The 13,568-nt window shown below is 39.1% G+C and overlaps 1 pseudogene; it reads right to left on the bottom strand.

Annotated features, from left to right (window-relative positions):
• Window positions 1–11,787: 11,787 nt before the first annotated feature.
• LOC132236745 (small ribosomal subunit protein eS27-like) lies at window positions 11,788–12,037 on the bottom strand (annotated as a pseudogene).
• Window positions 12,038–13,568: the final 1,531 nt, after the last annotated feature.

Genomic DNA, 13,568 nt, shown 5'->3' with positions numbered 1-13,568 from the left:
TACCACAGATGATTTCTTGTATTCTCTGACAGTTAAGAACAAAAAGACTTTCAGACAAAGACTTAGATACTCCCTGTGATATCTGACTTCTACAAATTTGAGACATAACATTACCAAAGATCTGAAACCACCCCCCAAAAAAAGTCAATATAAAGCCATTTGCTTGATTCTCAGTTGTTGTATGCTTATAAAGTTACTATATTGCTCTGTTATCATAAACAACATACATTTTAAGATATATCAAAGCATTTAAAAACCCAGAGCTTACATCTACAAAACTGGAATAAAGAAAGGCAGCCTGCAATATTACAGTGTCCTTTCAGAAACAATACATTTTTAATAGTTAAGATTTTGTTCTATTTTAACAAAATCAGAAGGTCTGAAGAATAAATTTCAAGATGATAGTGCATCTAATTAGTGACACAAATACCAATAACTCAAAATTTTCAGGAGCTTAAAAGATAAAATTATCTTTCAGATCCAAATTGTTGCCTAGTTTAAGTACAAGGAAAGAGAGGGTATTAAAGCAATCATACTTTTTATCCATTGCTTTAGCGTTTAGTTAACAAGGAATCTGTGGCTTTAGAGTTGCTTAGCCAACAGCCTGTATAGCACATTTATATTCCCCAAATGGTTTCATGTTTCCAATGTGAAATTTTAAAGGGTATTAGTTTAAAATATTTATCTCTTTATTTAGGAAAATCTCTCTGTAGTCACACACCCACAAAAGCACTTTATAAATGACTTTATCCTCAGTAAACATTACTGTTTACTGAGGATAAAGAATAGCAGCAATAAATTAAAATAATCTAAAATTTGACATTAAAAAAACAAATTTCTCACAACCTAAAAGAGTGTTTTTATAGAAGATTGATCAATATTGCAGAGTGGTACTCTTTTTTTCTCAAAAAGTACAAATCTAAACTTCCTGGATCCTTTTGAAATCTGAAAGATGTTAATTCCTGTATGTTTATAATTGTGCTTGTTTTTGAATATACATGATGATTTTTAAAGTGGATAATAAGCATATCAACTTATACACTCATTTTCCTGCTATCATAAAAAGAGCTATAAGTTTGAAGCCAAAATGTCTGTATTCAAGTATTTCTTTAATAACTTGTGCTCAATTCCCAAAATCTGCACTTCCTCATCTGAAAAGTGGGAATTATTTCTGTCTCACTTCACCTGTCTCACAAGTTTGTAAGAATGAGAGGGAATTGTTATCACAGTGATCAGAACATGTTTTATGTTTCTGGAAAACATAGGCCCCATATTTAATACGTTCATTCTCAAAGTAATGAGGTCAGTGTCTCTCACTTGTATTTTCCTATAATTTTTTAAACAAGTGTCACCAGAAAAGGACTCATTTATATATTCATCTTTCCAACCTTTTTACTAGAATTGAAGATCATTAGGGGCAGTGACTTTGTCTTTTTCATCACTGTATCCCTAGCACCTGCATCTGTACCTGGCACATAAAAGATGCTCCAATATCTATTGCTGGTCTAATTATATAAAAGCTGTGTGTTCAAATAAATATATAGGAATACAGGGTCTGCCACCTTCTCCCAGCAGTATCTAAGCTCCATTTGCCATGGATCTGTCAGGGGTAAGTGATATAACCATCTGATTCCATCAAAATGACTCAACTAAGCCTTTATGTTCATAAGTAGTTTTCCAGTTACAAGGGGCTTTTCCATGGCCTACAAGACACAATACTCTCAATAGCATGCGTATAGAGTATTATTTTTTCTGTTTATGCAAGACACAGCTAACGTAATTGCTCACAACCAAGGCCAGCCTCACCATTGCACATCTCCCTGTTTCACTGTTTTTCCCACTTTGTTTCTGTAATTGTGCCTTCCTCTCCTACATCATGATTTCCCCCACTCTATTGGATCATTCCCACCAGCATCTAAATCTTTTGATCCTTCATCAGCTGCTATCATGACTCTATTTCTCTCCTCCTCTTTCCAGTAAATGTACTCTGAATAATTATCTATTCACTCTACCTATTTCCTATCTTTCCACTTTTTTCTTTTCTTAAATATTTTTATTGTTGAAAGTATTACATATGTCCCCTTTTCCCCCTCATTGACCCCTTCCAGTCCCCCTTGCCCCCTCTTACCCCAGGCCTTCAGCACCCTATTGTCTGTGTCCATGTGTTATGCATATATGCACACAAGGTCTTTGGTTGATTACCTCCCACCCATCCTTCCATTTTTTCTTAAACCAACTTCAGTCAAGCTTTCAACTCTACCAATCCACTGAGACCACTTTCATCAAAGTCACCAATGATGTCCATATTTACAAATCTAATGGCATCCAGTTAGTTTTTTCTTTATTTGGTTCAGGAAAACACTGGTGACACCTTCTCAACTTCCATATATGGGCACTGCTCTTCCCATTCTCTAACTGCTAGAGTAAGCCAGACACTGTTCTTCAGACTCTTCTCTTCTATTTGCTTCTGTCTCCTGCTTCCTAGGCAGTCAATTGCAATCGCTGGACTTTAAATACCAACAATAAGTTAGTGAATCCCATATTCACATCTCCTGCTCTATCTCTCCTCCAAACTCCAGACTTATATACCTCAAGTAGCATGTTTACTAGGCACCTCAAACTTAATATAGCAAATACAACTCCTCCCCCCCAAATCTTCTCTTTCTGTGGTATTTTGTGCCATAGTAAATGAAACCATGGGTCTGCCAATTACTCTGGAAAACAAACACATAAAGAAACAAACCTGACTTCTTTTTTGCGTATCTCACAGCTAGTCCATCAGCAAATGCTATCAGCTCCATCTTCAAATTATAACCAGCATCTAATTATGTCTCTTCAGACCTATCTCTACCCCCATATCAAAAGCATCTTTCATCTCTTGATTGGATTACTAGGATAGCTTCCTAACTGGTCATTTGGCTTCTACTCTTGCATCCCTATGGTTTACCAGTATTTATATTTAGAACCCAGATGGAATTATATTGCTTATAGAAACCATTAAATGGCTTTCCATCACACAAAATAAAAACCTAAGGCCCAGTTTCCTATATCATCTGCCCCCAGATTCCTAATTTTATTTCCTATTGTGTTCCCTATATCTCACTGGGCTTCTGCTCTTCTTCAAGGCTGCTGAGCAGATTCTTGCTTACAAGGTCTTTATATTTACTTTCCATCTACTTAAAATACTCTTTACCAGATAGTCTTATGGCATGATCCCTCAATTCATTCCCTCTTAGCTCAAAGCCATTATTAATTATTCATTTTCTGATACTAGAATGTAAACTCCAAGAAGGCAAGAATTATTTTTTTTTTCTTTGTGTATCCTTAACACATCTCTCAGTTCCTGGCAAAAAAAAAAAAAAAAAAATTATGGTCTCCAGATTTTTGGAAGGATGAAAGGAAAGAAGGAAGGAAAAGAGGAAGAAAAAGAAGGAGAGAGGAAGTGGGAGGGAGGAATGAAAAAAGGGAGGAAGGAAAAGAGTGAAGAACTGGAGAGGGAGAGGAAAATTAAGATGATTTAAAGGCTGATTTTTTTTCAGCTATATAATTCCAAAGATAACCCTAATATACCCCAAAATAGGTAGCATTGAAGATAAACTAAATGGCTGAACTAGATGGCTTACAAGTAGGAAACAGCATTAATTTTCTCCTCAACCCCGAACCCCACCCCACCCCCCATTGCCTTCAAAATGCTCTTTCAAATCTCACCTAGACTGCATTTCTTACTGTCCAGGCATTTCCATATAAAACAATAGTCATTTTGGAGATTAAGACTCATTTCGTTAAAAGCTGATTTTAAATGAAAATAAAACAAGCAAGAAAAAACAAGAGATTCATTTCAGATGTTTTAAATTTTAAAAGAGTTAAACTTAAAACTTTAACATCCAATCCAATCATCTCCCCTCCCCCAGCTCAGACCTAAGCAGCGGCTCTGAGAAAACAGCAGCTATGTTTTTGCATTACCTTGCTGTCCCTACTTTTTACTTAAGAGTTTTCCTGGGCTTGGCAAGAGGTGGGGGGAGGAGGGGTACTTTTAAGAAAGTGAAGACAAAGTATTTTCACTTAGTTGGTACAGTTTGTCGTCCTTTCTTGCCTAATACTGGCCAGCACAGCCATGGTGGGTACCTAAAAGCTGGTCTTCCAAGAAACACATTTGAATTGAATTTCTCAGTAATATTGAAGTATATCTTGTAAAGGTGCAGAAACGTAACTGTGGGATTGAAAGCCCAAAGATTAAGGAGATGGCTTCAATCAGCTACTCTTGGAAGTACATTGTAGACTAACATAAAAGAAATATAAGCACTCAAGCTATATTTGAGGTTATGCCTCATTAATAGCACATTAGCATCATCAAAGCATATAATAAAAAATGTGCAAAATAATTTATCTTGTGATTTTAAATCACATTTAAATTAATAATGGGAAGAAAAAGTTTAAGGGTAGATCTAAGTTGAGTAAATCACTCATCACTCATGTGATCTATATATATAAAAGCCTAATATGCAAATTGTTCCCTCAGGAGTTCACCCTGGAGTTTGATCACTCGCTGTGATGTGTGCTGACCACCAGGGGGCAGTGTGGAATGAAGGAAGGCCCCGGCTGGCAACCAGAAGGCCCCGATCAGCCCTGATCATCGGCCAGGCCTAAGGACCCTACCCATGCATGAATTTCATACACCAGGCCTCTAGTATATAAATAATATTATGAAGTGAATTAAAATAGGCTTTGAGTATAAACTAGAAACCTATGGAGGGACACCAAATATCTGATTTAATACAAGGTAACTAAGGAGAATATATGTGTTGCAAGAATTGAAATTAGATCACTACTCACTCAACAATCCCAAATTATGTAGAATGATGTGTTTCATGTTAATTCAATTATCATCATACTAAATTGTCAGTTAAAGCAGAGAAACTATGGCAGGGCTATCTGCAGTGGTTAGACATTATGGCAACTTTATGTCCATACTACCCAAAACAATCTATAGATTCAATGAAATCCCCATCAAATTACCAACGGCATATTTCACAGATCTAGAACAAACGTTCCAAAAATTCATCTGGAAAAAAAAAAAGCCTCGAATAGCTGCAGCAATCCTGAGAAAGAAGAACAAAGTTGGTGGGGTCTCAATACCAGATATCAAGCTGTTTTACACAGCCATGGTTCTTAAAACAGCTTGGTACTGGCACAAGAGAAGACATATAGATCAATGGAATAGAATAGAGAACCCAGAAATCAAACCCAACCACTATGCCCAATTAATATTCGACAAAGGAGGCAAGAGCATACAATGGAATCAAGACAGTCTCTTCAATAAATGGTGTTGGGAAAATTGGACAGATAAATGCAAAAAGATGAAACTAGACCACCAACTCACACCATACACAAAAATAAACTCAAAATGGATAAAAGACTTAAATGTAAGATAGGAAACCATAAAAATACTAGAGAAATCCACAGGCAGTGAAATCGCAAACATATGCCGAAGGAATTTCTTCTCTGATAATGCTCCTAGGGCAACGGAAACTAAAGAGAAAATAAACAAATTGGACTACATCAAAATAAAAAGCTTTTGCACAGCAAAGGAAACCATCAAAAAAACAACAAGAAGGCCCACTACATGGGAGAACATATTTGCCAATGATATCACCGATAAGGGTTTAATCTCCAACATTTACAGGGAACTCATGCAACTTAACAATAGGAAGATAAACAATCCAATCAAAAAATGGGCAAAGGACCTAGATAGACACTTTTCGAAAGAGGACATACAGAAGGCCGAAAGACATATGAAAACATGCGCAAAGTCACTAGTTATATGAGAGATGCAAATTAAAACGACAATGTGGTATCATCTCACACCTGTCAGAATGGCTATCATCAACAAATCCACAAACGACAAGTGCTGGAGAGGATGTGGAGAAAAAGGAACCCTTCTGCACTGCTGGTGGGAATGCAGACTGGTGCAGCCACTGTGGAGAACAGTATGAAGTTTCCTCAAAAAACTAAAAATGGAACTCCCATTTGACCCAATGATCCCACTTCTAGAAATATATCCCAAGAAACCAGAAACATCAATCAGAAAGGATATATGCACCCCTATGTTCATAGCAGCACAATTCACCATAGCTAAGATTTGGAAACAGCCTAAGTGCCCATTAGCAGATGAGTGCATTAAAAAACTTTGGTACATCTACACAATGGAATACTATGCTGCGGTAAAAAAGAAGGAACTCTTGCCATTTGCAACAGCATGGATGGAACTGGAGAGCATTATGCTAAGTGAAATAAGCCAGTCAGATAAAGATAAATACCACATGATCTCACTCATTTGTGGAATATAGAGAACAACATAGACTCATGAACAGGGACAGATCCAAAGACAGAGAAACAGTGATCAGACTATCAATCCCCAGAGGGAAAGTAGGGGAAGGTGGGGGTAAGGGGAAGAGATCAACCAAAGGACTTGTATGCGTGCATATAAGCCAAACCAATGGACATGGACAACAGGGGGATGAGAGCATGAGTGGGAGGGGGAGTTTTGGGATTATTGGGGGGTGGGGTGAGGACACACTTGTAATACCTTAACCAATAAAGAAAAAAAGATTAAAAAATACAATATATATTTTAATTGAAATTTTTAAATAGCTAAGCAATAAGTTGACCAAGGCAATTATTTCACATACCAAAGCAACATATGATTGAAAGACAACTCCAAGATACATGATCTCTGTTACAGTTAGTGCTCAGATGCCAGCTGAGGCTGACTGCATTAATGACTGCTTTTTATGGATGAAAGCAAATATGATCAATAATTTTATACTTTAGGTTAGCATGTGGTGAAAATTGTAAAGTTCAATAGATTGTTTCCTGCTCACTAAAGAATAAAGCTTAAATTCTTTATTTTTCTTTTACAAACTTCCACAACCTGCCAAACTTCCCAGTCTTTTATTTTTGCCCATAACTTATTTGTTTGAGCTGAATACTTGGTGTCTCTCTCTCTCTCTCTCCCTCTCTCTCTTTCTCTCTCTCTCTCTCTCTCTCTCTCTCTCTCTCTCTCTCTCTCTCTCTCTCTCTTATTCTTTGCTTTTCTATTCAATGTTGCCTCTCTCAAGAATCACGTTCTTTCTATACATCCTATCAGAATTCATATCACCCTTTCAGTTTAAGTTTGAAAATAATTTTTTTCTCTATAAGCATGCAATTGTCCTTTTCTTAACAGGCATATCGTTTGTGTCATCCATTTTCTCCAAACACTTACTGTTTTTTATTATATTTTTTTTGTGAACATATTTATTGATTAAAAAGTAAGGCCTAGACATAAAGTGTTATCACATTTCTCACAATATCCACAGAATCATAAATGTGTGTGCAAGTGTATGTCTATGTGCATGTGTATTTCTACTCATTTAGATAACATATATTGATTATGCTTCTATCTGGCCCTGAGCCAGTCCCTTCAGTAGGCTACTGGGACAGGAGAAAAGTCATTGGAAAAAAAAATGGACACAGTTCTTAGCCTTAGGTAATGAGGGATATAGACAAATGGGCAACTAATGTTCAGTGAAAATAATGTGATGCAAGGAGTTATATGGGACTGAATGGGAGAAACAACTTACACACACTTGAAGAAGCAGAGGAAGCAATAGGGCAGAGAAATTAGAGAACAGGTTGGAGACAGCAAGCAAAGTGAAGAAGAAATAAACAATTCCATACAGAGGGAAGTGCAGATGAGCAGGCTCGGGCGAAAGTGAGTCTGTGCCACTCCAACATTGGAATGTTTGCAGCGTGGCCAGAACAAAGGGGAGTGGCAGATGCAGGAGGGCTGAGGATGCTGTGAAGTAAGAAGGAAGTATTCCAGGACAGATAAAATGGTCACTGGTATCACATGCTGCCAAGATAACAACAAGAAAGAGGTGGAGAAGTGTTGATTGGATTTAGCATAGAGGCCTTGGTAACTGGCTAAGCAGTTTTAGTGGTGTGGTGGCCCCAACATCAAATCATAGTGGGTCAGGGGAAAAGCAAAGAATAAGAAAGAAAAACGAGAGCATCAATAATGCTTTCATTAAGTTGGACCATTAACGGGAAGAGAGAAGTAAAGGAAATGTTAGAGGAGAAAGTTATATTAGAAAAGACAAGGAAGATTTGAGCATGGTAAAAACCTGAAGGGTAAGAACCAATAAGAAGAAGATATTGATGATCCAAGAAATACAGATAATTAATAAATCAAAGACACTTAGAGATTGGGAGAAATGCAATCAAGGGCACAGAGGAAGGGAGAGCCCTGGTTGGGAGGAAGTGGGTAGTGTCACTTTCATTTTAAGAAAAGGGAAAAGAGAAAGAATGAATGTAAATCCACATAAATGTCTACCTTGGCTGGAAGTTGAAGAAAGTGTATATTCTTTACATGATCACTACTTTAATGTTTTGGTCTCATTTTTCAGAGAAAGTATTGCATTCCATTCCAAGGTTGGTAGTGAGTAGACCCAGAACATTCTGATGCCTTTCCATTTGAACTAAAAAGAACAAGTAAGGAATGAGCCAAATTACATCTAGTCAAAGACTGGGCAAAGCAATTGCAATACAAAGCCTGCCCAGTATCACTCCAGAGAGATCTCACATGTCACTGAATATGAGCCTTAAGACAACTTAGCAAACTACATTAAGTTTTTCCATCCAGGGATTGGCTGGAATCTAAGTCGCTGTACTAATGATCAGCTTTTGTGGTTAAAATGGAAGACTATGAAAGCAGTATAACAGATTACCAGTTCAGTAATTCTTCATATTAATATTCAGGAGTCACCTAGGAATCTGTGAAAATGTCTAGTCTCTAGCCTCACCAGCACACATTCTAATTCAAATGAATCTATGGCAGGCACCACATGATTCAGACAGATGTTTCACTTTGGGCAAGGTCTAGTGAAAGATGGGAAGAAACCAGGCCAAGCCATCCAAATACTTAGCCCACCTTTCTAGGTCCTAATGGAGAGCTAGAAAGAAAGAAAAAAAAATAGATTCTGTGGACCTAAGTAGCAGGGCCAATAAACCAGCAATTATGGCAGGTTACAAAAATTGATAGAATATATAGCAGTAACAATTAAATGTTTTTACTGTGAACTTTGTGGGAGAGGAGCAATATTATAGTACTTTAAGAAACATATGGGCCCTGACTGGCGTGGCTCAGTGGTTGAGTATCAACCTCTGAACCAAAAGGTCAAGGTTTGATTTCTGTCAGGGCACATGCGCAGGTTTCGGGCTCAATCCCCAGTGGGGAGCATGCAGGAAGCAGCCAACCAATGGTTCTCTCATCATTGATGTTTCTATCTCTCTCTCCCCCTCCCTTTCTCTCTGAAATCGATAAAAATATCCTTTTAAAAAAGAAGCATATGGGGCCCTAGCCGGCTTGGTTCAGTGGATAGAGCATCAGCCTGTGGACTGAAGGGTCCCAGGTTCGATTCCGGCTAGGGGTACATGCCTGGGTTGTGGGCTTGATCCCCAGTGGCGGGTGTGCAGGAGGCAGCCGATCAATGATTCTCTCCCATCATTGATTTTTCTATCTATCTCTCCTCCCTTCATCTCTGAAATCAATAAAGAAATATATTTTAAAAAAAACATATGGGGACAAAGAACTGCACAAATATCTATAATTTATACAGAGTAAAATTAAGGAATTTATTTGGTGTCATTTGTATCCTGGAACAGCTGCAACTAACATTTATTATAAACTTTTAAAAAACAAACGTATTCTCTTTTGTTTGGAATAATATAAATTGGTCCATCTAAAAACAGAGCTGAATAATCTCTAGTGGCTGCTTGCAAACTCTGAATTAGAAAAAATCACTATTTAATTTTTAAATTATAAAATGATACAGAGCCCAGCCAGTGTGGCTCAGTGGCTGAGAGTCAACCTATGAACCAGGATGTCCCGCTTGGAATCCCGGGCAGGGAGCATGTCGGGTTGTGGGCTTGTTCCCCAGTGTGGGGCATGCAGGAGGCAGCCAATCAATGATTCTCTCTCATCACTGATGTTTCTATCTCTCTCTCCCCCTCCCTTCCTCTCTGAAATCAATAAAAACATTTTAAATGATACAGAAAGGTGATTTCCTTTTATGTCTTAAATAACAAATAACTATAAAACTAGCATCTAGAATCAAGCCTATTCATGTTTTAAGTCAACAAGCAAGAAGTAGCCATGTGTTTACAGCATAAATGCCACAGACATTCTAAAAGCATAAAACTTATCTTTTCCTTCAAAGCACTTTATGTAGAGATGAAAACATACTTCTGCTCTGTTCCTAAGTCTCACAATGCTAATTTTATTCTCATTTTCTTTTCATCGCCTCCAATATCAACCTCATCAACTCATCAAAAACACTATTAATGCCTGAGCTGGGAACTGTGCTGAGGTGCATACAAAGTGTAAAGAGCTTGCAGATTAAACAAGTAATTATACAAATGCCCTTTAGTGCACATTTACCAGCATAAAATCTTCATGAGGGGAAAATAGCCAAGGCAGCCAAAGTTATACGTTTCTAAACACAAATGCATCACCTGAGTTAAAAAGAAGAGGCTTAATGAAAATAAACAGAGCTTTGAAAGAGAGATTTAAAGCCTAAATGCAGCTTAGGACAAGTTGTGACTTTTCGGTATCACATAGGCATTACAGCAAACATGACTACATTCTACCAACAGGAAAGGAACACCGTTGGTGCCACATTGAAATCAGTATCTCTCTGTAAGAAACGTATTTGAAGTGGGAAACTTAGCAGCATTTCCCCAAGCATAGAAATCCTAAACAGTTTCTGTATCGTGTTCACTTTATTATATTTAGTTTCACTTTTTGAGGAAGGTTATTTGAAACAACAGATTAAAAGAGGGCGAAGAGAATATAGTGAAATCCTGAAGTGTCTAACCTTTATCCTTGGGAATTCAGATCATGTCAAAAATAAAGACTTATAAAAGTCAAATAATGATAATTAATAATAGTAAACCTCATGTCAGTGCAATTTACCTTCCACTTTGACACAGGTGTGGACAGCCTCCCACTATGTCTGACTCCCTTCAGGAGAGATTTTTCAGAAGGGAGATGGACAACCTTGCCAATACAGTGGGGCGTTGACTTACGAGTGCCCCGACTAACGAGTTTTTTTAGATACGAGCCGTCTCTCGGCCGATTTTTTGCTTTGAGTTGCGAGCTAAAATTCGGGTTATGAGCCAGCTTCAGATACCCCACCGCTAGTTGGTGCAGCGAACGTCACAGTGAACACCACAACATCAGCCCAGCACCACGTGTCTCACTCGTTCACTTTAAGATTTGACATACAAGTAATTTGAGTTACGAGCTCCGTCATGGAATGAATTAAACTGGTAAGTCAAGGCCCCACTGTAGATTTAAGAATTTTCCAGTGAGGCAGGAACCTAGTGAGCATCTAGTCTGATCTACTGGTCCAGAGCATTCTTGTGCCTAAGATATCTTTTGGTTCACTCTCCTACCATGACTGCCACCAAATTCCCTATATTGCCCTCCAGAGCTAGTCAGACTCGATTAGCACAAGATAACACATAAAGATTAGCCAACAATAACACAATATATAAATGTAAATTATCCCAGTCACTCAGTTTTTAATGTTAACATTTTTGCTATCCTGCACACTTTTATCACGAGTAAATGCACAATTTTATGAGGCTCTTTAAAATGCTGAATATGGAAGTATGATTCTGCCTTTTTCTTTTTAATTTTAATCCAAAATGTGTTTTTTGAAATGGTTTCCCAGCCAGCTTGACTCAGGGTGTTTTTCGACACTTCCTTCTGAAGCAGCATCCTTCTGTCAGCCTTGCTTTTCCTCCTGGAGGCTGACAGAGGACAGTGGAGTAGCTAATGCACAAAACCACCATTTGTTCTTGGCTAAAGAAGGTGGTGATTTTTAGCATCCTGGGCATTTCACACCCATGAAGTAGGAATTGGGGCTCTGTGCCACTTCTTGTGCTTCCTCTTCTCTTCGGAAGAGGAACGGAGATCCTTAGCGGGAGGCATGTTGTGGTGGGAGGTCCTCACCACCGGAAGGGCTGGTTCTGCCTTTGAATGTTACAAAGATCTGCCTTCAGTTTCTTCCCAGGGAATATAATTAGGGATCGCATCACCAGTTTCCAGAAGTTGGGATTCCCTTTTGTTATGAAGTGCCAACTTGCTTTTCCGTGTGTGCGCAGTATTGTGTGCTACAATGGGCATTTAAACATTGCTTCAACTTAGAATAATGTATGCTTAAGATATATCTGGAGAGAGAGAGAGAGAGAGAGAGAGAGAGAGAGAGAGAGAGACCAAGATGGCGGCATAGGTAAACACCTGAAATTGCTGCCTTGCACAACCACTTCAAAACAACTAAAAGACAAAATGGACATCATCCAGAACCACGGGAAGGCTGGCTGAGTGGAAATTCTACAACTAGAAGGAAAGAGAAAAGCACACTGAGACTCAGAGGAGGTGCGGAAGTAAAGTGCAGAGGTAGGGAGGTGCACGCGGAAAGGGCTGGCAACGGAGGACGCGGTTGTCTTTTTCAATCGGGAGGGAGACACAAGCTCCTGACGGCCCTGAACTCCATTTCTGGGCGAGTCTCTGGGGACCCAGACTCATACAGGGAGAAACTGGACTGTCTGGCATTGGGCAGAACTTGAGGACGGCTTTCTCTCAGAAGTGTTTGCAGCGATAACCCCGGACACTGAGACCCAGGGCCTCATAGGGCAGGGATGAGGATCAGCCATAGCTGTTTGCTCCACCCTTTTGATTCCCTGAGGCCCCGCCCCACCCAAGTTGTGCACAGAGGCTTTTGCATATGAATGTCCTGGCACTTGGCAATCTAAAATTACCTAACAAACTGCAGCTGGGTCAGAGAGACCCAGAACATGCAAAAGAGGCCCAAGGCCCCACAGCAGCTTGCATTGCTTCACAGCTGGGCCTCATCTGGGCACCTCAAAACCCCAAACAAGGAAGAGGAATCTGCAGATCTCTCCGTAGCTCCCGCTGGGTAGCCTCAGGCAGATGCTAAATTAAAACCTCCTTAGAGACCCAAGAGCCAGTGTACCCAGTGGTCAGAGTGAGACCATCCAGATTACAACTCTTCAGATCCATAAGGGACACATTCAGGGGGCAGACTCAGTGAGCACCAAAGCCCCACTGAAGCAAGTCTTGCCCCATAAGGGTGTCTCCAGCACAGAAGTTCTCCCACCATAGACACAGCTGATTCTCACAAACAATTGGCCTGGAGGTCAATTCCTCCCAGTGATACCTACAACAATCAAGGCTTAACTACAACAAGACTGTGCACAAAGCCCACAAAGGGGTGCACCAAGAGTGTCCACCTCAGGTAATTGGGGAGGCTGAGCCACTGGGCCCTATAGGACACCTAGCACAGAAAGCCACTCTATCAACACAGGGAAGCAGCCAGTACCTGGACTAGAATGGTCATCAGAACACAGGCACTAACAAAAAATTACTCATTTCTACAGATTCTTTTAAATTTTAAAAATGAACTATATGTTAATAAGCACTAACTTTATAATCATTCAAA

The sequence above is a fragment of the Myotis daubentonii genome, chromosome 1, assembly GCF_963259705.1.
Source record: "Myotis daubentonii chromosome 1, mMyoDau2.1, whole genome shotgun sequence".
NCBI lineage: Eukaryota > Metazoa > Chordata > Mammalia > Chiroptera > Vespertilionidae > Myotis > Myotis daubentonii.
This window is presented reverse-complemented; position numbering and strand designations above follow the sequence as displayed.